At 38.4% G+C, this 23,538-nt stretch overlaps 1 protein-coding gene and 1 long non-coding RNA gene across 8 annotated transcripts in view; one reads left to right on the top strand and one right to left on the bottom strand.

Annotated features, from left to right (window-relative positions):
- The window catches only part of GRM1 (glutamate metabotropic receptor 1), a 395,756-nt gene that overhangs the window by 264,335 nt on the left and 107,883 nt on the right, over positions 1 to 23,538 (bottom strand). The gene's annotated exons all lie outside the window — the stretch shown is intronic.
- The window catches only part of LOC144283406 (uncharacterized), a 28,030-nt gene continuing 5,234 nt past the window's right edge, over positions 743 to 23,538 (top strand). Inside the window, exon 1 of the long non-coding RNA XR_013351982.1 lies at positions 743 to 987. This is a non-coding gene — a long non-coding RNA (uncharacterized LOC144283406). The remainder of the gene's footprint in view (positions 988 to 23,538) is intronic.

Genomic DNA, 23,538 nt, shown 5'->3' with positions numbered 1-23,538 from the left:
TCTACAAAGCTTTCTTTGTTGGCACTTATTTCTCTGGCATTCCTCCTGTTGTAAATTTGAAGTATTTCCCTCGCAGGATAGAGTCAACTCCTACTCATAAACACTTAGGTCTCCTTGTTTTTTTGTCTATTCAAGAACTTCCTCTGGCTATTGTACCCTCTCTTTTGTAAAAAATCAATTATTTCATTCTAATGGTGTCAATCAAAAATTAAAAATTAAACTTTTGTGCTCTTTTCTCCACTTGAGATGCTACCTCATTCAATAGTCCTGCTCACAACAATGATAAATACCTGGGTCAATGTGTTTGCTTCATCATCTCCCATTCTTTTTGTTGTTGTTGTATATTTTTTTATTGGAGTTCGATTTGCCAACATATAGTATAACACCCAGTGCTCATCCTGTCAAGTGCCCCCTCAGTGCCTGTCACCCAGTCACCCCATTCCCCCTCCTACCTCCCCTTCCATTACCCCTTGTTGGTTTCCCAGAGTTAGAAGCCTCTCATGTTCTATCACCGTGTCTGATATTTCCCACTCATTTTCTCTCCTTTCCCCTTTAATCCCTTTCACTATATTTTATATTCCCTGAATGAATGAAACCATATAATGTTTGTCCTTCTCCGATTGGCTTACTTCACTCAGCATAATACCGTCCAGTTCTATCCACATTGAAACAAATGGTGGGCATTCCATTCTTCTCAGAATCTTCTCCTATCAAACTCTTCTCTTGTCAAGGTCACAAAAAATTTCCCTGTTGTCTATCTCATGATCTGTTCTCTGTCTTCATCTTCATTAATCATGCAGCTGCACTCAACAGCTGACCACATCCTCCTTCAAACACTTTATTCTCTCAGTCTCTGTGACACACCCTCTCATGGTTTACTTACCAATCACTGACTACTCTTCAATGTATGGGCTAGATTTTCCTCCTCTGCTCAACTTTGAATATTCTCATGCCACAACCTGGTCTCTTCTTTATCTATATCTCACAGTAAGTACACTCATTCAGTCACATTCCTTCAAATGCCATTTGAATATTATAGTTGAATCCCAAATATAGGTTGTCAGACTAGATTGTCCTTTGGAGCAAAAGATTAGAATATTGGGTTGCATCCTTGATATATCCATTTATAGACATCTCAAACTTAATGTATCTGAAACAGAATTTTTTTCCCTCTCCAACTTGCAAATCTGCTCTTTCCACACATCTGCTGTTAGTAAATTATGCAATTACCCACCACATTGCTCAATAACAATGTTTAGGAACTCTTGATTTCTATCTTTTCTCATATTCCAGATCCATTCCACAGACTCTATCTCTAAAACTTGTCTAAGCCAGGCTCCTCCTCCATTCCAACCCCTGCCATCCTAAACCCAGTGTCTTAGGTCAGGTTTCCTAAAAATAGAGCTGAGATGAAGATTCTTGTTCAATTTACTTATTGAGGAGAAAAGGAACAAGAGAATCTGTGAAGGAGTATGGAGTATGCTAAGCAGGAATGTGGTCTCAGCTAGAGATTAGCTTCAGTCTGATTTCATAAAGAAGTGCTACAGCACAAGCTATATCACAGAGTTAGCCCCACCTTCAGGCAACAGGACCCACTTGTTAATCAGTCATTAGCTAAGGTCCATAAGAGGGCAAGGGAGGGATAGCCTCCCAGGAAGGGGTCTGCTGAGATTTATAAAAGCCTACTTTCACAGTAGCTGGGAGACAGGTGCATAAGGCAGACAGGAAATCTGGGCAGGCCATCGACAGCATCTTCTACTCCAAGTAACTATCAGTTCTTGCCTAGACAACTGCCCTACCCTCCAATTGTTTTCCTTGCTTCTACTCTTGTTCCTAATGACTCATTCCAAACACAGAGTGATCAGTTATGGTGTAAATCAGAATCTACCACTCCTCTTCAAAAAGTTTCAAGTTTCAATCACTTCCCAACAAACTTGGAATGATACCAAAACTCCCTTCCCCTGAACTACGGGCCTTTACGTGTACTGAGCCTTCCAACTTCCCCACCCCCATCTCTGCCCACTACTTCTCCTCCACCTTCTCTAGACCCATAGCTGTCTTTTTATTCTTGGAATACCCTAAACTTATTCATGCATCTATATTAGCTGTTTCCATCACCTGAGAATATGATCTTCTACAGATCTTATCTCAATATAAATATCACCCCTTCTGAAAAACCTTTCCTGATCAGTTAGCTTAAGTAAATCCCCAGCAAATCCTGATCATGTCCCTTGATTTTCTCTTAAGAATATATATCTGACACTTTTTCTTGTTAATTTTTCTCTTCCCCCTAGAATATAAACTCCATGAGAATATCTTTTTATGACTTACCCCATGATGTATCCTTAATCCTTAGAATAATTCTGACACTAAATGCACAGTAAAAGTGCATTTGTTGTAACAGAACAATAAAGCAATGAGCAAAGGTTATAAATAAGCAATTTTAACAAAATAAGTAAAAGTGGGTGATAAGCATATGAAAAAAATTACTGAGTATCATTAACTATCAAGAGAGTACCATTAAAACCAGATAATTTTTTTCACCTATCAGATTGCCAGAATTACAAAGATTATTAATATTTAATGTTGGCAAGGTAAAATTACATTTATGTTTCATGAAGGCAGTTCAAATTTTTGGTAGACAATGTGGCAGTAGTTTTCAAAATGTTTTAAGGTAAATATCAGTATACAATACATACAGTAATAGTTAAGTCAAAATAATTTTAAAAGAATGATATTACCTCTGCCCCCCAAAAAAGGGACTTAGGACTTAAATCTTAACATCTATAAAAGTTTTGTGGGCACTGTAATGAAACCTAATAAGATTTCCCTATATTGTTGAAAAAAGCTTTCTCATTTCCTTTTTCATAAGATTTAATTATCAATTAATGTATTTGCCTTTTAATTTAACTACTTTTAGTAGTGTAATCAGTCCAGTGAAACCCAAATAGAAGCATTAATGCATCACAAAATCCTCAGCTCTAATGACTTTGGAAGCACATCATGTCTCATACAAGAGGCATTGACTGACTATGAGGGAGAAAACTGTAGCTGAAAAGTGGATGCTCATCTATTTGCAGAAGAAGGTTTGAGAAAGGATATCAGATGCCCCTTTATCATAATAAACATATGTTCAAGAATCTCCAAGGTACACAGACATCACTAGCCAATTCTCAGCAAAGACACTATCAGTCTGTGAGAAGATGGTGGTACAAGGGCAGTAACTTTATTGCTAAAGTGCCATTCTTGAATTTCAATCACAGAAAACTATTTTATTCCCTTATCGAAATACATGAAGATTGAGCAAGAATGTTCTATGCATTCAAATAATAAAATTCTTATTTTTTAAATCTAGTAGAGGCCTTAGATATACTCTGCCCAAACCTCTCAGATTACAGACAAGGAAATTGAATCATAGAGGGGCAATGGCTTACCAATGGGCACGAAGCTTGTTTGTGCTAGAACCAGAGCAGTTCTAAATGACTTGACTCCTACGTTACTGCTCATCTTTCTTAATAGTTAAATCAAATGAATGGGTATGTTTTCATAATAAAAAAATATCTACATAGGTCAACTGGTTTCATGAATTATTTGTCCCATTTTCTGTATTCGTATTTTATTTGGATAGCAGCTCTTCGTTATAGAAATTGATAGTTAAATATCATGCATTGGGCCATGTTTCAACTGCCCATTTTTCTCATGATGCCTAATAGACTCCAAAGTAGCACATAAATTTCCATGAGAGCAGTTCTAATATAGGAAGAACAACAATAATAACCTATACTTTTATAAATCTTTATACTTTAAAATTCACACTCACAAACATTATTTTATTCTTACAACAGCCCTAGTGTACTCATCATATTGATAAGAGAACTAGAAAAAAACCATAAAAATTGGGAAGAAAATTGCCACCATTAAGTTTAAAATCATGCTATGTTCATTTAGTAGCAAGAGAACTAATGACATGATACGGACAAGTTTAAGTATCTAATAAAGGTGCTATGGGTTAGGATTCAGGAACAGCTGCCTAAAGACATGCCTCCTATTGGAAAGGATATAAAGAAAAGGGAACCCTTGTACACTGTTGGTGGGGATACAATTCAATACAATCATTATGGAAAACAGTATGAGGTTCTTTAAAAATTTTTAAATAGAACTACCACATGATCCAACAAACACATTTCACAATACACATATATGTAAAGGAAGCAAAATCAGTCTTTCAAGGAGATACCTGCACTCCCATGTTCATGGCACCATTATTCACAATAACCAAGATACAAAAACAACTTAAGTGTCCATCAATGGATGAATGGATAAAGAAAATGTGATCTATACATATGATGGAATATTAGCCATAAAAAAAGAAGGAAATCCTGCCATTTGCAACAACATGGATGAACCTGGAGGACATTATACTGAGTGAAATAAGCCAGACATAGAAAGACAAATACTGCAGGCTCTTAATACATCTTAAATACATACAATTTTATTTGTCGACTGTACCTCAATAAAGTTGGAAGTACCTTTATTCTGGGTCTTAAAATATAAACAGATTTTCCACAGACAGAAAGAAAATTAGGGGAAAGGTAGTCTTTGCCTTTCTACCCGGTCATAAGCAAACAATGCCATACTGAAACTAAAATACTCAGCACTGAGTCTACCCTCTGCCTCCCCTCCACCTTCCATCCTGCTGCGTGGGTCTCCTCTTGCCTTTTCTGACATTGAAGGATTTATTTAGATACTTCTGTGTGCAACCCTGAAGGAAGCTGTGAATATATAAAGAAGCTCTGAATATATAACAAAACTCTCAAAAAATAAAAGAGCCGTGTAATTGTAAACACTCAGACTCGATAGAGAGCTGCATATTTTCATTCAATTAGCAAATAGTTTATTGAGCTCTCAACTTGAAAAAAAATCCTGAGCTCTGCACTTAGAGTGTTGCCAAGAAATATCATGGCCTCTGCCTTCAATTGATGAATATTTATTTTGTGTCTGGCACTGTGCTATGCATCTTAGCATTTTGTTAATTCATCATAAATCCATAAAAAATCTTATAACTCTCCTTTTACCAAGGTTAAATAACTTGCCCAACATCATCAATGATAGATCTAGGATTTAACATCTAACTCAGAAGTTCTTGCTTATCACCACCATTTCATACTGCCTCCTACGTGGACTTATATATAGTAGTGAGAGCATGACACAAGCACACAAACTATAGCAACAACAATAAGTTATAAATGCTACATAGGAAATGAAAAACACCATAATACTAATAAAGATGATCAGAGAATGCCTTTTCGAAGCAGGAATGAAACGGGACTTTGAAGAATGTAAGCATGAGACTGGCATTAGGGTAAAGGGGAGCAAATGAGAATTCACAAAAAAAAAAAAAAAAAAAAAAAAAGATTTTTAAAAGCAAGGAGTAATGTCTCCCCACTGGAGCAGAAGGTTCATGGTTTATAGGACAGTCTATATAACAGGTTCCTAGTGAAGCATCTGGCATACCACTACAAAACTGCAACATGGAAATGTGCTATATGTTGCTGTGTTGTAACAGATTTTATAACAGACTTTATCACTGTTAGAATGTTGCCTAAAGCCTAAAGAGTGAGAGAGAAAAGGAAGAGTGGCATCTGACAAAGCCCGTAAAATATAATAAAATATGTTGAAAAATCTTAATCTATCTTATGTGACGAAATAAATTACAGAGTCAATGAAGATTTTCTATAAAACTAAGCTTCCAAACAAAACTTATGGGGAGATTTATGAGAGAGAACACAGGATTTACAAAGAAATTTCCATTGCTTGAAAATTAATTTAAAAAATAATAAAACTAGACATTATTACCTATACAAAGTTTTAAAAGGTACTTAAAACAGTGGTAAAAATAGAATTATCTCAAGAAAGAAAAAATAACGGTTATATCTCTGAATTTTCTAAACTATACATGATTTTAAAGAACTTATATGTGATTATTATCCAACCAGATCAACAGACATCCATTGATAAAAGACTGATTTGGTAGTGGGTTGGTAGCTAAGTTTCACTGAGCAAGTAAGCTATGAAGTAAAATTATCTTGGATTTTGTAATCTACCTGTATGAACTGCCATCATGGCCAAAAGCATTCAATGGAGACCAGTACTTACATTGATCATTTTTCTTCTACTCTTAAAATACTGAGAATATATTTAAGAAACAATCTGAGCTCCATTTGGTGGCTATAATAACATTTCAGCCATCATGTTGAACCAAGTTTAAGCCCTGATATTACGGCTTCATAAATTATCCTGGTCAAACAAATGCATTCAACATAGTTCATCTCTATATACTTATACATCAGTTATATGACGGAAACATTCATACAGGAAAAATACAGATATTTCTTCACTTTCCTTAATGAAGGAATGGTTTTGCTTTGAAAGATCCACCAGTATTATAGTCTAGACTTCCTTAATCCCTGTTTTACATATCTTACATACTTTCTTTGATATTCCATAGTAATCTCAGGCTCCCGGATAATGAAATCCTTTGGATTGTGAGCCTGTCCCTGTCTGAGAGCTTGAAAACTGATTACTCTGCCTCCTGGGATATCTTGGACAAATAAGATAATAACCCATTTTTAAAGGAATTATAGTGAAAAGGTTATTTTAACAGCATCTTCTGGAAACCCACTGCAATATTCAACAACCATCACTATCAGGAAATCCTTCTTTTTCATGTAAATTCCTTACAATGAAACCTAAATTCATTCCCTCTTCATTTTTAGTGAAGAAAGATATCAGCTGGTTTGAACTTTCTTTTTAAGTCTTTCTGGAAACCCCAATTCAGTTTTCTCTTCTCCCAGGAAAATAATCCCTGCTACTTGAACCTTTCCTGGTAAACTTTTAATTTGTTTAGTTCTTCCATTTCATACCTTAAGAATGTTATGGCTCCCCTGCCTCCATCCACATACCTGCAGTTGGAATTATGAGTCTGATCAATCAGAAATGAGTCATCACCTGCCTTAGGAGCAGTGGAATTTACATGCAAGGTCAGTGCAGGAACTTGCTCACACAGAGCATTCAGAGGAAAAGGGAATCATTTTTACCAGCAATTTCTCAGCCCTGCCTCTAACAATCCCAGTCTGGGAAGGTATTGTTAGAGCATCCAACTGGAAGAAGGAAATTACCAAAAAGTGACTATCATCTCTACACAATAGGACTGAGGCCAAGTAATCTTGCCCTTTTGCTACATCATGTTTTCAGTTATACAATATGCCTGAGTAAATAAAAGGATGATTCTTGGAGGCAGATCAACCTGGTTTGAATCCTGGATTCTAGATAAGGAGATAGATGGCTTTAAAGTGTTTTCCTTAAGTTGTGGTTTCCTCTTGTATAAAATGAGGATCATGATATGCATCTCAAAGATTTGTCATGATTATAAAAATCATATGTTAATGAATACAAAGTTCCTAGAACATACAAAAAGTTCAGGGAATGGTTTTTACTTTCCATCCATGTCTCTCTCAAGTTGTAGAATCTAAAATTGGACATAAGCTTTAGCACTGACCCAAGGGCTTTAGATTCCTTTATTTCCATGTTCCTATTTATAAAACCCAAGCTCGTGATTTTCTTTTAAACTACAGTGCTGGGGGGAGGAGCAAGATGGCGGAGGAGTAGGGTCTCCAAATCACCTGTCTCCACCAAACTACCTAGAAAACCTTCAAATTATCCTGAAAATCTATGAATTCGGCCTGAGAATTAAAGAGAGACCAGCTGGAATGCAACAGTGAGGAGAGTTCGCGCTTCTATCAAGGTAGGAAGACGGGGAAAAAGAAGTAAAGGAACAAAGGCCTCCAAGGGGGAGGGGCCCCGCGAGGAGCCGGGCTGAGGCCGGGGCGAGTGTCCCCAGGACAGGAGAGCCCCGTCCCGGAGACGCAGGAGCTGCACCGACCTTCCCGGGCGGAAAGGGGCTCGTGGGGAGGTGGAGCAGGACCAGGAGGGCGAGGAGGCCCTCGGGCTCCCGGGGACAGTAACAGAGCAACTGCGCGCCCAGGAGAGTGCGCCGAGCTCCCTAAGGGCTGCAGCGCGCACGGCGGGACCCGGCGGGACCCGGAGCAGCTGAAGGGGCTCGGGGGCGGCTCCGCGGAGGGGGCTGCGCGGCCCCGGGAGCAGCTCGGAGGGGCTCGGGCAGAGGAAGAGGCTCCGTGCGGAGGGGGCTGCGCGGTTCCAGGAGCAGCTCGGAGGGGCTCGGGCAGAGGAAGAGGCTCCGTGCGGAGGGGGCTGCGCGATTCCAGGAGCAGCTCGGAGGGGCTCGGGCGGCGGCTCCGCGGAGGGGGCTGCGCGGCCCGAGAGCGCGAATCCACCAGCGCAGGCTCCGGAGCACAGGGCGCCGGGACACAGCCCAGGATCCCGCCTCCCCCGGGACAGGCAGAGGCCGGGAGGGCCCAGGACAGCAAGGACGCTCCTGCCCCAGCTGAGCAGATCAGCGGCCCCGCCCCGGAGCCTCCAGGCCCTGCAGACGGAGTTCCTGCCGGAGCTGAATCCAGGTTTCCAGAGCTGCCCCGCCACTGGGGCTGTTCCTCCTGCGGCCTCACGGGGTAAACAACCCCCACCGAGCCCGGCACCAGGCAGGGGCACAGCAGCTCCCCCAACTGCTAACACCTGAAAATCAGCACAACAGGCCCCTCCCCCAGAACACCAGCTAGACGGACAACTTCCAGGAGAAGCCAAGGGACTTAAAGAACACAGAATCAGAAGATACTCCCCGGTGGTTCTTTTTTTGTTTGTTTGTTTTTGTTTTTGTTTTTGTTTTTGTTTTTGTTTTGTTTTGCTTTTTGATTTGTTTCCTTCCCCCACCCCCTTTTTTTCTCCTTTCTTTTTCTTTCTCTTTTTCTTCTTTTTTTTTTTTTTTTTCGTTTTTTTTTTCTTTTTCTTCCCTTTTTTTTTCTCTTTCTCTTTTCTTTCCTTCTTTCTCTCCTCTCTTTTTCTCTTTTTCCCAATACAACTTGCTTTTGGCCACTCTGCACTGAGCAAAATGACTAGAAGGAAAACCTCACCTCAAAAGAAAGAATCAGAAACAGTCCTCTCTCCCACAGAGTTACAAAATCTGGATTACAATTCAATGTCAGAAAGCCAATTCAGAAGCACTATTATACAGCTACTGGTGGCTCTAGAAAAAAGTATAAAGGACTCAAGAGACTTCATGACTGCAGAATTTAGAGCTAATCAGGCAGAAATTAAAAACCAATTGAATGAGATGCAATCCAAACTAGAAGTCCTAACGACGAGGGTTAACGAGGTGGAAGAACGAGTGAGTGACCTAGAAGACAAGTTGACAGCAAAGAGGGAAACTGAGGAAAAAAGAGACAAACAATTAAAAGACCATGAAGATAGATTAAGGGAAATAAACGACAGCCTGAGGAAGAAAAACCTACGTTTAATTGGGGTTCCCGAGGGCGCCGAAAGGGACAGAGGGCCAGAATATGTATTTGAACAAATTCTAGCTGAAAACTTTCCTAATCTGGGAAGGGAAACAGGCATTCAGATCCAGGAAATAGAGAGATCCCCCCCTAAAATCAATAAAAACCGTTCAACACCTCGACATTTAATTGTGAAGCTTGCAAATTCCAAAGATAAGGAGAAGATCCTTAAAGCAGCAAGAGACAAGAAATCCCTGACTTTTATGGGGAGGAGTATTAGGGTAACAGCAGACCTCTCCACAGAGACCTGGCAGGCCAGAAAGGGCTGGCAGGATATATTCAGGGTCCTAAATGAAAAGAACATGCAACCAAGAATACTTTATCCAGCAAGGCTCTCATTCAAAATGGAAGGAGAGATAAAGAGCTTCCAAGACAGGCAGCAACTAAAAGAATATGTGACCTCCAAACCAGCTCTGCAAGAAATTTTAAGGGGGACTCTTAAAATTCCCCTTTAAGAAGAAGTTCAGTGGAACAGTCCACAAAAACAAAGACTGAATAGATATCATGATGACACTAAACTCATATCTCTCAATAGTAACTCTGAATGTGAACGGGCTTAATGACCCCATCAAGAGGCGCAGGGTTTCAGACTGGATAAAAAAGCAGGACCCATCTATTTGCTGTCTACAGGAGACTCATTTTAGACAGAAGGACACCTACAGCCTGAAAATAAAAGGTTGGAGAACCATTTACCATTCGAATGGTCCTCAAAAGAAAGCAGGGGTAGCCATCCTTATATCAGATAAACTAAAATTTACCCCAAAGACTGTAGTGAGAGATGAAGAGGGACACTATATCATACTTAAAGGATCTATTCAACAAGAGGACTTAACAATCCTCAATATATATGCTCCGAATGTGGGAGCTGCCAAATATATAAATCAATTATTAACCAAAGTGAAGAAATACTTAGATAATAATACACTTATACTTGGTGACTTCAATCTAGCTCTTTCTATACTCGATAGGTCTTCTAAGCAAAACATCTCCAAAGAAACGAGAGCTTTAAATGATACACTGGACCAGATGGATTTCACAGATATCTACAGAACTTTACATCCAAACTCAACTGAATACACATTCTTCTCAAGCGCACATGGAACTTTCTCCAGAATAGACCACATATTGGGTCACAAATCGGGTCTGAACCGATACCAAAAGATTGGGATTGTCCCCTGCATATTCTCGGACCATAATGCCTTGAAATTAGAACTAAATCACAACAAGAAGTTTGGAAGGACCTCAAACACATGGAGGTTAAGGACCATCCTGCTAAAAGATAAAAGGGTAAACCAGGAAATTAAGGAAGAATTAAAAAGATTCATGGAAACTAATGAGAATGAAGATACAACCGTTCAAAATCTTTGGGATGCAGCAAAAGCAGTCCTAAGGGGGAAATACATCGCAATACAAGCATCCATTCAAAAACTGGAAAGAACTCAAATACAAAAGCTAACCTTACACATAAAGGAGCTAGAGAAAAAACAGCAAATAGATCCTACACCCAAGAGAAGAAGGGAGCTAATAAAGATTCGAGCAGAACTCAACGAAATCGAGACCAGAAGAACTGTGGAACAGATCAACAGAACCAGGAGTTGGTTCTTTGAAAGAATTAATAAGATAGATAAACCATTAGCCAGCCTTATTAAAAAGAAGAGAGAGAAGACTCAAATTAATAAAATCATGAATGAGAAAGGAGAGATCACTACCAACACCAAGGAAATACAAACAATTTTAAAAACATATTATGAACAGCTATACGCCAATAAATTAGGCAATCTAGAAGAAATGGACGCATTCCTGGAAAGCCACAAACTACCAAAACTGGAACAGGAAGAAATAGAAAACCTGAACAGGCCAATAACCAGGGAGGAAATTGAAGCAGTCATCAAAAACCTCCCAAGACACAAGAGTCCAGGGCCAGATGGCTTCCCAGGAGAATTTTATCAAACGTTTAAAGAAGAAATCATACCTATTCTCCTAAAGCTGTTTGGAAAGATAGAAAGAGATGGAGTACTTCCAAATTCGTTCTATGAAGCCAGCATCACCTTAATTCCAAAGCCAGACAAAGACCCCGCCAAAAAGGAGAATTACAGACCAATATCCCTGATGAACATGGATGCAAAAATTCTCAACAAGATACTGGCCAATAGGATCCAACAGTACATTAAGAAAATTATTCACCATGACCAAGTAGGATTTATCCCTGGGACACAAGGCTGGTTCAACACCCGTAAAACAATCAATGTGATTCATCATATCAGCAAGAGAAAAACCAAGAACCATATGATCCTCTCATTGGATGCAGAGAAAGCATTTGACAAAATACAGCATCCATTCCTGATCAAAACTCTTCAGAGTGTAGGGATAGAGGGAACATTCCTCGACATCTTAAAAGCCATCTATGAAAAGCCCACAGCAAATATCATTCTCAATGGGGAAGCACTGGGAGCCTTTCCCCTAAGATCAGGAACAAGACAGGGATGTCCACTCTCACCACTGCTATTCAACATAGTACTGGAAGTCCTAGCCTCAGCAATCAGACAACAAAAAGACATTAAAGGCATTCAAATTGGCAAAGAAGAAGTCAAACTCTCCCTCTTCGCCGATGACATGATACTCTACATAGAAAACCCAAAAGTCTCCACCCCAAGATTGCTAGAACTCATACAGCAATTCGGTAGCGTGGCAGGATACAAAATCAATGCCCAGAAGTCAGTGGCATTTCTATACACTAACAATGAGACTGAAGAAAGAGAAATTAAGGAGTCAATCCCATTTACAATTGCACCCAAAAGCATAAGATACCTAGGAATAAACCTCACCAAAGATGTAAAGGATCTATACCCTCAAAACTATAGAACACTTCTGAAAGAAATTGAGGAAGACACAAAGAGATGGAAAAATATTCCATGCTCATGGATTGGCAGAATTAATATTGTGAAAATGTCAATGTTACCCAGGGCAATATACACGTTTAATGCAATCCCTATCAAAATACCATGGACTTTCTTCAGAGAGTTAGAACAAATTATTTTAAGATTTGTGTGGAATCAGAAAAGACCCCGAATAGCCAGGGGAATTTTAAAAAAGAAAACCATATCTGGGGGCATCACAATGCCAGATTTCAGGTTGTACTACAAAGCTGTGGTCATCAAGACAGTGTGGTACTGGCACAAAAACAGACACATAGATCAGTGGAACAGAGTAGAGAATCCAGAAGTGGACCCTGAACTTTATGGGCAACTAATATTCGATAAAGGAGGAAAGACTACCCATTGGAAGAAAGACAGTCTCTTCAATAAATGGTGCTGGGAAAATTGGACATCCACATGCAGAAGAATGAAACTAGACCACTCTCTTTCACCATACACAAAGATAAACTCAAAATGGATGAAAGATCTAAATGTGAGACAAGATTCCATCAAAATCCTAGAGAAGAACACAGGCAACACCCTTTTTGAACTCGGCCATAGTAACTTCTTGCAAGATACATCCACGAAGGCAAAAGAAACAAAAGCAAAAATGAACTATTGGGACTTCATCAAGATAAGAAGCTTTTGCACAGCAAAGGATACAGTCAACAAAACTCAAAGACAACCTACAGAATGGGAGAAGATATTTGCAAATGACATATCAGATAAAGGGCTAGTTTCCAAGATCTATAAAGAACTTATTAAACTCAACACCAAAGAAACAAACAATCCAATCATGAAATGGGCAAAAGACATGAACAGAAATCTCACAGAAGAAGACATAGACATGGCCAACATGCACATGAGAAAATGCTCTGCATCACTTGCCATCAGGGAAATACAAATCAAAACCACAATGAGATACCACCTCACACCAGTGAGAATGGGAAAAATTAACAAGGCAGGAAACAACAAATGTTGGAGAGGATGTGGAGAAAAGGGAACCCTCTTACACTGTTGGTGGGAATGTGAACTGGTGCAGCCACTCTGGAAAACTGTGTGGAGGTTCCTCAAACAGTTAAAAATATACCTGCCCTACGACCCAGCAATTGCACTGTTGGGGATTTACCCCAAAGATACAAATGCAATGAAACGCCGGGACACCTGCACCCCGATGTTTCTAGCAGCAATGGCCACGATAGCCAAACTGTGGAAGGAGCCTCGGTGTCCAACGAAAGATGAATGGATAAAGAAGATGTGGTTTATGTATACAATGGAATATTACTCAGCTATTAGAAATGACAAATACCCACCATTTGCTTCAACGTGGATGGAACTGGAGGGTATTATGCTGAGTGAAGTAAGTCAGTCGGAGAAGGACAAACATTATATGTTCTCATTCATTTGGGGAATATAAATAATAGTGAAAGGGAAAATAAGGGAAGGGAGAAGAAATGTGTGGGAAATATCAGAAAGGGAGACAGAACATAAAGACTGCTAACTCTGGGAAACGAACTAGGGGTGGTAGAAGGGGAGGAGGGTGGGGGGTGGGAGTGAATGGGTGACGGGCACTGGGTGTTATTCTGTATGTTAGTAAATTGAACACCAATAAAAAAAAAAAAAAAAAGAAAAGAAATATGTGAAAAGTGAAAAAAAAAAAATAAAATAAAATAAAAGTATCACATTAAAAAAAAATAAATAAATAAAAAAAAAAAAATAAAAACAAAAAAAAAAAAAAAAAAAAAAAAAAAATAAACTACAGTGCTTCATCCTCCACTCATGGTCACCTTGTTCCCAGGCTGTCCCTAGTTTATTTTTTCTCCCACACTTGCACAAAGCAATTCCTTCCCTATTTTATTTCTAGTGTTTATGCAATGCATTCAAAAGTCTGTGTTTGTCTATATTGAGTCTCTGTCACTGAGTCTTTAACTTTCAGCCATAAATGCCTCATTGTATCTATTTTAGAGCTTTATGCAATAACCCAGTTTGTTGTTTCTCTCACTCAAATCCTTTATAATACGGAGAAAAGAAGTTAAGAGAAGAAAAAAACATAAGTAGTATAAAAATACAAAAGGATATCATTATTCCTGAAGAAAAGCCACATTTTTCCATTTCAGTTTTCACATGAAGAAAACAGGTTCACAGAAGTCCCTATCATATCTGTCCAGTCCTTCTGCCTATCTGGTATCATATATATGATCAAAACTGGGAAGGTTGTGGGATGCCTAAGTGGCTCAGTGGTTGATCATCTGCCTTTGGTTCAGGTGATGGTCCTGGGGTCCTGGGATGGAGTACTGCTTCTCCCTCTTCCTATCTCTCTGCCTCTCTCTGTGTCCCTCTTGAATAAATTAATAAAATCTTTTTAAAAAATACTGGGAAGGTTGTATATAGCAACAAATTCAGAGAAAGTACCCTAAAATACACACATAAACACACACACACACACACACACACAAAAAAAAAAAAACTATGTGCAGATTTTAATGATAACACAATGCTGGCAAGAGTTCATGGAAATAAGCACTCTGATGTGCTACCAATGGTAGTATAAACCATTCCCATCATTTTATGGAAAATTTATAATATCGATGCTTTAAATTATATTCATATTTTTTTACTAAAAAAATTAGTTTTCAGAAATTAATTTCAAGGTGCCCAGGTGGCTCAGTCAATTAAGGGTCTGCCTTTGGCTCGGGTCATGATCCCAGAATCCTGGGCTCAAGCTCCAAGGCCTGCATGGGGCTCTCTGCTCAGCGGGCAGCCTGTTTCTCCCTCTCCCTCTGCCTGCCACTCTGCCTAGCTGTCCTCTATCTCTCTCTCTGCCAAATAAATGAATAAAATCTTTTTTTAAAAAAAGAAATTAATTTCATTGTCCATCAAGTTCCAGTTATAAGGATATTTATCACAGTACATAATTGGGAAACAGAAACAAACTCATGCTCTACAATAGGAGATAGGTTACGTAATTATTGTGTATTTACATTAAAAATACATACAACCATTTTCAAAGGTGATGATGTAAAATTATGTTCAACATCATCAAAAATATTTGTCATACTGTTAAGTACAAAAGAAGTTTAAAATAGGATGAAAAGTGTAAATTTTTACATTTTAAAAATACAATTTTTACTGTACATTTATATTTACATATATGGAAAGCAAAGAATATGCATAAAAATATTAACAGTGGTTTTCTATAGGTGGTAGAATCATACATAATTATGTTTTTCTATTCTTATCATATTTGTCTTCTAATCTACCTACAATATTATTTTGTTAATAAAAATGTTTGAAATAAAAATGCACAGGATATAGTTTTCATCTGAATATCATGCTAAACATAGCTATATGAGGTACATGGGAAATTTTTCGGGAAGGGAAATGAATTTCTCATGACTGCATAACAATCTTTCTTCCTAAAAAAAAAATAATAATAATAATAATAATAATAATGTTACAGTGAATGTCCTTAGCAAAGTTGCCCAAAGACCTTGTGCCATTTTCTGAGATAACTACATACTTGGATTGAGAGTATGTGTAATATACATGGGTTTCCTGTTTGAAATCCCGAAATCTGAAATGAGCCCCCCTAATGTATTAAAGAAGCAGTTATTCTCTCTTTCTCTCTTTTTTTCTTTAAGATTCAGTGAGATTTAGTTTGGGAGATGTAAATTTCCTCAACTACTGAGCTTCTGCCCTAACAAACAGTATGAATTCACCTCCCTGTAAAGTTCCTCCAAGGGCTGGTCTGCAGCCCTGGCCATCTTTCCTCTATGACAAGGAGGTACTTCAGGTTGAGGTCACGGTGGTTGGCCCACTAAAGTCTCTCCCATTTGAGCAAGGGGCTAGAAGCAGTATCAATAATGTCTAAATATGATTTTGGCATTATTTCTAATAGGGAATAAAGATGAATAAAACCTGTTTAACCACTTTATGTTTCTTAATGTCTTGAACATTCTGTCTGAAGTTAAAAGAAATGAAAATACAGCTTGGTCCGCAGAGGGTAAGTAACAATAATGTTACCAGATCCTAACGCAGTGGTATAACATGAAAATTTATGCATATCTTACTATGTCTTAATTATCTTCTTTTAACTTTACTTCACCCTTATTATCTCTTTTTTTTTTTTCATAATTATCTCCATTTACAAAGGAACCTAAGGCTTAGGACATAAAGTTCTTATCCAAAAATTGTGAGAGCTGCAATTTGAACTCAGATGTGTCTGACTCTGAAGTCTATGGCCCTTAATTACCTACCTCCAGCATATTTTGTGTTTCAGGCTCTAGTTTCCTCTGCATTACCCATTCTCCCATCTTCCTTACTAAAAAATATTTGATTTTGTCTAGGGTCACTATGCATAGCCAAAAGCACCTACTTTCCCTTACTCTTTTGTGGCTAGAGATGCAGGTGTGTGACCCAGTTCCAGATAAGAAGATTTAAGGCCAGGTAAGGCGTCAGGAAATTTGGGAAAGGTCAGATGCAGGCAGGCTTCTTAGGCATTTTCCCCTTCTTTCTTTATATCAGTACATGCAGCTGAGCCTGGTGGTAGAGCAGCCATGTAGGAACAATGAGGATAAAATTATGATGAGGAAGCCTACACATGAAGGCTAGAGGAACAGAAGACAGAATAGCTCAGGTACCCAGTAGCATTACTATGTTACATTCTGCTCCTGCATTGCCTTCTTCTGGATGTCTTCTTGAATTGGAAAGATGAATCCCTATGTGCTGAGCCACTATTAGGATGGTTTTCTGCTATTTGCAGATGAACACATTCTTCTTGGTCCTCTATATGACATTACACCATAAAAATTCCAGGATAAGAGCCAAAAGTCTTAACTGTCTCTAACTAGTTCTGACCTTGAGCTGCTGATCATTCTGTCTTCTTTGCTTATGCTGGAAATGTGGGTTCATACTAGGAGATCTTTAAGTTTCCCTATAGCATGAGCATTTGGTGATTCTAGAACAATATGAATCAGCACTATTTCATAATCTAGATCTTCATGTCAAAACATATTTTATATTCTCAGTATTCAGAGTAAGCATCTGCTTAGCAAAATTTTTTTTCAACAGCTTTTTCCTTCCCTAGTCTGATCTTTTACAAGTATATTATTGTAGGGGAGGAGAAAGCATTTGTTGTGTAACCATTTAAAATGTATCTTGGCCTTCAGGTTTATTTTTGCCAACTTTTAGGTGTGCATGCACTGAAAAGCAGAGAACAAGACACCGCCCTGCAGAAACAGGCAACGTATGGGAAAACAAAGCTGCTTACAGAACAAGCTCATTACATGAATCAGAAGTAATAGAAAGACATACTGTTCAGTGTCACTGGACTGACATTCAGCAGGATCCAGGTGTTCCCCTACCCCTCCAAGTAGCTTTTACCCATCTTTTGTTCAGTGTAATTAACCCAATTGTACTATTTAGCTCTTGGTTTCCTCTTATTTAACCCCATTTTTTACCTTTTGCATCATTAGTATAAAATTCCATTTAACTGAGTCAAATAGATTTTACCTTGAGTCAAAAGGGAATTAGCCTAGGGAGGAAGACTGTCTTTAATCCAAAGGACATGTGAACCTCCTGTGGTAAATGTAGTAGAATAAAATCCCTTGAATTTGGACCTTTGAAACCTAACTGGGGCTTGGTTCTGCCTCAGGCCATGACCATGTGCCAATCCCTGAACTTCCCTGGGTTCCAGTTTCCTTATCTGTAAAGTGAGTGAGTTGTACTGGCTGATATTTGAGGTCTCCTTTTACAAGGCTGTAAGGCTAGCCGTGGCTTGCCACATCATGGTAAGAGAGCTCGTTCTACATTACTTCACATTTCAGAAACTTGGTTTGATCTGCATTTCACCTAGACGCAAGTTATGCAGGGGAGCTTCCCAATGGTGCTGCAAATACTGTTAGAGTAATATCATTTGTTTATAGGACAGGAAGCATAGTAGAATGTTGAAAAGCAGGAATCCCAGCACCAGAGCCCTGAGCTCAAATTCTGACTTCCCGTTTATTAGCTGGGAGACTTCAGGTAAGTCAGATAATTTATTTGTGCTTTGGTTCACTGGAAATAATAATAGTTACCACCTTTTAGAGTTGTTTTAAGAATTAAATGACTTGGGTGGCCCCGGTGGCTCAGCGGTTTAGTGCCACCTTTAGCCCAGGGCCTGATCCTGGAGGCCCGGGATCGAGTCCCATATTGAGCTCTCTGCGTGGAGCCTGCTTCTCCCTCTGCCTGCATCTCTGCCTCTCTCTGTGTGTCTCTTGTGAATAAACAAATAAAATCTTTTTTTAAAAGTGTACAGTTCTATGGCATTAAGTACATTGAACTGTTATAAAAAAAGAATTAAATGACTCGATCTATGTAAGTGTTAGCATATTATAAGTACCATATGAGAGTCTATTATTTATTTAGCTAACATTTCTTGAGCTCTGTGTGCTAAGCACCAGATGCCCTTTACATCATTCTCTCCTTTTGCCCTCAGAAACTCACAACATACCATCTATCATATGATAAAACTGAGGCTTGAAAGGTTGCTTATATCCATACATGGTAAATAGGAGAGAAGGGAACTCAGCCCTGGCAATCAGAGTCCAGAGCCCATAATCTTATGCGACATGCCACAGGGGGACCAGATGCACAAGTATGGGCCTAGAGGGATAAATCAGACAGGTCAGGGAGACTGGCAGGACGGGTGACAGGCTGTGTCGATGTGTGATGATGAGCAAGGCAGAGCCACTGAAGTGCCAATTAAGAACACAACCAAGTAAATATCACTGGGCATTTTATCTGCTCCTTAGGCCAGGGTATTTGGAATAAGGCTTATACACAATGTTTTTAAAAGTGCTAGCAAAGGCCCATTTAGCCCAAGATACTTCCTTCACCGATACCTGAAATCCTGCCATTAGCAAGACATGACTTTTCTCTTTCTACTGAAAAAACAAAAACAAAAACAAAAACAAAAAAACTCTTGGGAGACGTAACCCATTAAAGCCTTGACATCCTGATATGATTTGGCTTAGCAGATCATTCTGAAAGTAGTGGGCAGTTAGAAGGATCATGATGTTATAGAGATGCCAGGCTATAAAGCAGAGCAGTACATGGAAGGCAGCTTGTCAATTCCACAGCACATTGTGTCTCAGGTCTTTTCCTATGGTCATCCTTTTTTTAAAAATATTTTATTTATTCATGAGAGACACAGAGAGAGAGGCAGAGACATAGGCAGAGGGAGAAGCAGGCTCCCTACAGGGAGCCTGATGTGGGACTTGATCCCAGGATCCCAGGACTAGGACCTGAGCCAAAGGCAGATGCTCAACCACTGAGCCACCCAGGTGCCCCTCCCATAGCTATCCTTGATCATACACAACCACACTCTGATGGTGAATAATTCTTTACAACTATTATATAAAATCTTCACAGTATATTTTGACAAGAAGACTATCAAGAAGGAACTGGATGGGCATTTAATGAGATCACAAACAAAGATAATACAGTTAGTGAGAATGCCAGGGTTAATCGAAAGATGAATGGATAAAGAAGATGTGGTCTATGTATACAATGGAATGTTACTCAGCCATAAGAAATGACAAATACCCACCATTTGCTTCAACGTGGATGGAACTGGAGAGTATTATGCTGAGTGGAATAAGTCAATCAGAGAAGGACAAACATTATATGGTCTCATTCATTTGGGGAATATAAAAAATAGTGAAAGGGAATAAAGGGGAAAGGAGAGAAAATGAGTGGGAAATATCAGTGAGGGTGACAGAAGATGAGAGACTTCTAACTCTGGGAAACGAACAAGGGGTGGTGTAAAGGGAGGTGGGTGGTGGGTTGGGGTGACTGGGTGATGGGCACTGAGGCGGGCACTTGGCGGGATGAGTGCTGGGTGTTATGCTATATGTTGGCAAATTGAACTCCAATAAAAAGAAATGTTTTTAAAAAGGAAAAAAAAGAGAATTCTAGGGTTAAAATACATATAAATAAAATTAAAAAAAAAAAACACTTCACAAAGAATCTCAGTAGAAATCATTCACTATAATTTCCCTTATCTATATATGTTATCTCTTCCCTTATCCCTATGTATTAACACAATATATAACTTAATTAATACCTCACAAATAAGGATGCGCCATGGTTCACTTTCCCACTCTGGTATGAAATCATCATTTGTTTTCACTAATAAAGATTAAGCAAGGAAACATTATTTCTGAGAAGCCCAATATTGGGAATCAAGGGTTTTAGGTAAGCTTGGGCCATGATATTGCCAGTGCAGAGTGAATCCTTTGTTAGGATTAGACTTCCTCTGAGCTGCCTTCTAATTTGAAGAGCTTTGAGTTGACGAACCACACAGGAGCTGTTGATTATGCTCTTCCACCACACTTTGCCAAGGTCTATGACTGCCAAACTACAGCCCTTCAATATCTCTAACTCATTATAGGGAAATGAGGGCAGAAATACAGAAACTCAAATAAGCAACTCTCTAATCTCCAATTACCTACCATCACAAGGGAACATAGAAAGACAGGTATCCTAAGAATCACATCCATCCTAAGAATGGATGTGATATCTTTGTTGTTTAATATCTTCTGGTATGTACATGCCAGGTAGAGCTAGGCCCTTATGGGCAAACAAATGAGGGGTAGAGAGTCCATGCACTAGATAAACCCAAGTTTCTGGAAGAGTCAGACACACAAAGGTATGATTTTATCTCACAAATGGTATTGAGTGCAGTCCAGAGAAAAGAGGGTCTATATCCAGTCGAAAAGAATAAGAAAGGCTTCCCCAAGGAAGGGAAAGCTGTACTTGGTTTTAAAGAAGCCAGACATTATGATTCTGAAAGACCAGAAAATTAAATCACTAAAACTATACACTATACATATGTCCCTTGGACCCGTTCTAATAAAGGGGTAATTATAGGTCTTTGTAGTTTAAAAAAAAAAAGAGAAGAGGAATGAGCAATAAAATGTATGACAATTCCAAATACACATACATACATGCATACACACACAGACACATACATGCATATATCTGGCTGTGTACATGAAAAAGCTGTCTTTAATGAAAGCTAACTTGAATATATTTATATGCATTTTAAAAATGAAACTATCTGATTTCCTTACTCATTCTTACCTATAACTTAACAGTTCCTTAATCTATGTTGAATCTATCCATTGTCATTACCTTATTCCAAGTCTTCATTGTCTCCATGACTATCCAAGTCTTCCAAATGGTCTCCCCACACCCATCCTTATTTCTCCCCAATCCATTCTCAATCCAGAAATTATGGTTATCTTAGACATAATTGGATCAATTCATTTACTGGCTTAGATTTCCTTAGCAGTTTCCCCTGAGACTTAGGACGGAATCCAAAAGTCACTGTGTGACCTCTTGCCTTACTGTAATTTCAGCTTCACTTCTTGCCATTGTGCCAGTCATTTCTCCAACTACATAGTACTCCTTTTTGTTTTCAAATGTAGAAAGCCCTTCTCTGGCTCAGAACCTACAATCATTTGCTTCCCTTTATCTTTATTAAACATACTTCTGTTCATCATTCACATTTTAGCTTTTCAGCTGTCTCTTACTCATGGACCTCTTCCCTAACCATCTTATATAAAGTGACCCCCATCTTAGGTCCATCCTGCTTATTCCACCCTGTTTATTTCCTTCATAACATTTATGGTGAGCTATGGATAAATGAGTGATCACATATATATTAGTGTAGTTATTTACTTAATGCTTATATACTCCATTAATGCATATACTTGTGAAGGTAAGGGCCATGTCTGTATCACTTTTGTCCAATGCAGTGAGTGGGCAATGTAACTCTTGTTGGAAGATTTATGATTAATTATTGGCCAATTCAAAAAAAAATTATTGGCCAATTCATGAGGCAAATATATGATTAGTCTGCCTCATAAACTCTTTCTCCCACTGAAGTGTGATTATGTTAGATTACAAGTCCCAAAGGAATTCAGGAGGTATGGATCACTTCCTTTAACATTTTATATATATAATATTTTATGTACATAATTTTAGAGCATGGGGAATTTTAGAGATTATCTTATCTTTAACCCTTATTTTATACGTGAGTTCCAGAAAAGTGAAGAAAACTGCCATGGTCACAAAGGAAGTTAGTGGCAGTAAAACATCAAAACCCAGGGTTCCTAATTTTGAGGACAGCAACCTCTCTACCACATAGCTACATAAAATAGAATCCTAGGTTACCATTCAGAATTCTGCACACATGAAAAAAAAGTGAAATATAGCAGGAGAAAACCAGTCTTGAAATTTACTTTAAGATTATAGCATTCTGAGACAGTGGGAACAAATTTGTTCTCAGCCACTACTCAATGAAATAATCAATGAAATGTGTGCTGTCCTCTCAGTTCCCAAGTTTTAACTGATTAAATAGGCACTTGGAGGAGTAGACAGTGTTTAACTTTTCTAATTTTGGAAACAGTATATAATGTCTTAATAGAGTTATTATGGAGCTAACTTTCTTCTAGGGAGAAACAGTAGCCCTTGGAGGAAAGAGCTCACTAGGGCCTCCCAGTTTATTCTAGGCTAGCTAGAGAAGTGGCAACAATTTCCACCTGAGGTTATCAGTAGCACTAACAGTGGAAACTTTACTCTATGAAGAATTATTTAATGAGAAAGTTGAAGATCATATTGGGAGATACATTTTTTGTGCATCTATTTATTTCCTTCACGTAATCAGAAGGAACTTAGGAGAGAATCTGGTCCAACAAATGCATCCCTCTGCACATTATATCCTGAGCTTGGGTAAAATCTCTTGCTTCTTATTATTGAACTCCTCAGAAATTAGTTGCCTCCTTTCTCAGTGCTTTCTTAGTGAAACTAATATAAGATTATCTAAGGTTTTACCTCTGAAAACATCAAATAACTTCATCATTAATAAAATATAGTAAAAGGTGAGTTAATTGAGAAAAAAATAGCTTATCACAAAGTTTTCTTTAAACATTAGCATAGTAATGGGTGTTACCTACCATGAAAATTTAAAGGATATTAACATTTTAAAAACATAAAACCAAACTAATTAATTCTCAACTATTCAACTTTACTTTCTCTTGACTATCAGATATCCTTCATTTGTTATTCTTAAGAAACTTTATTATTTACTTTTATTATGATTTATTTAC

This window comes from Canis aureus, chromosome 1 (assembly GCF_053574225.1).
Source record: "Canis aureus isolate CA01 chromosome 1, VMU_Caureus_v.1.0, whole genome shotgun sequence".
Taxonomy (NCBI): Eukaryota; Metazoa; Chordata; class Mammalia; order Carnivora; family Canidae; genus Canis; species Canis aureus.
Note: the sequence above shows the minus strand (reverse complement) of the source record. Positions and strands in the feature narration are given on the sequence as shown.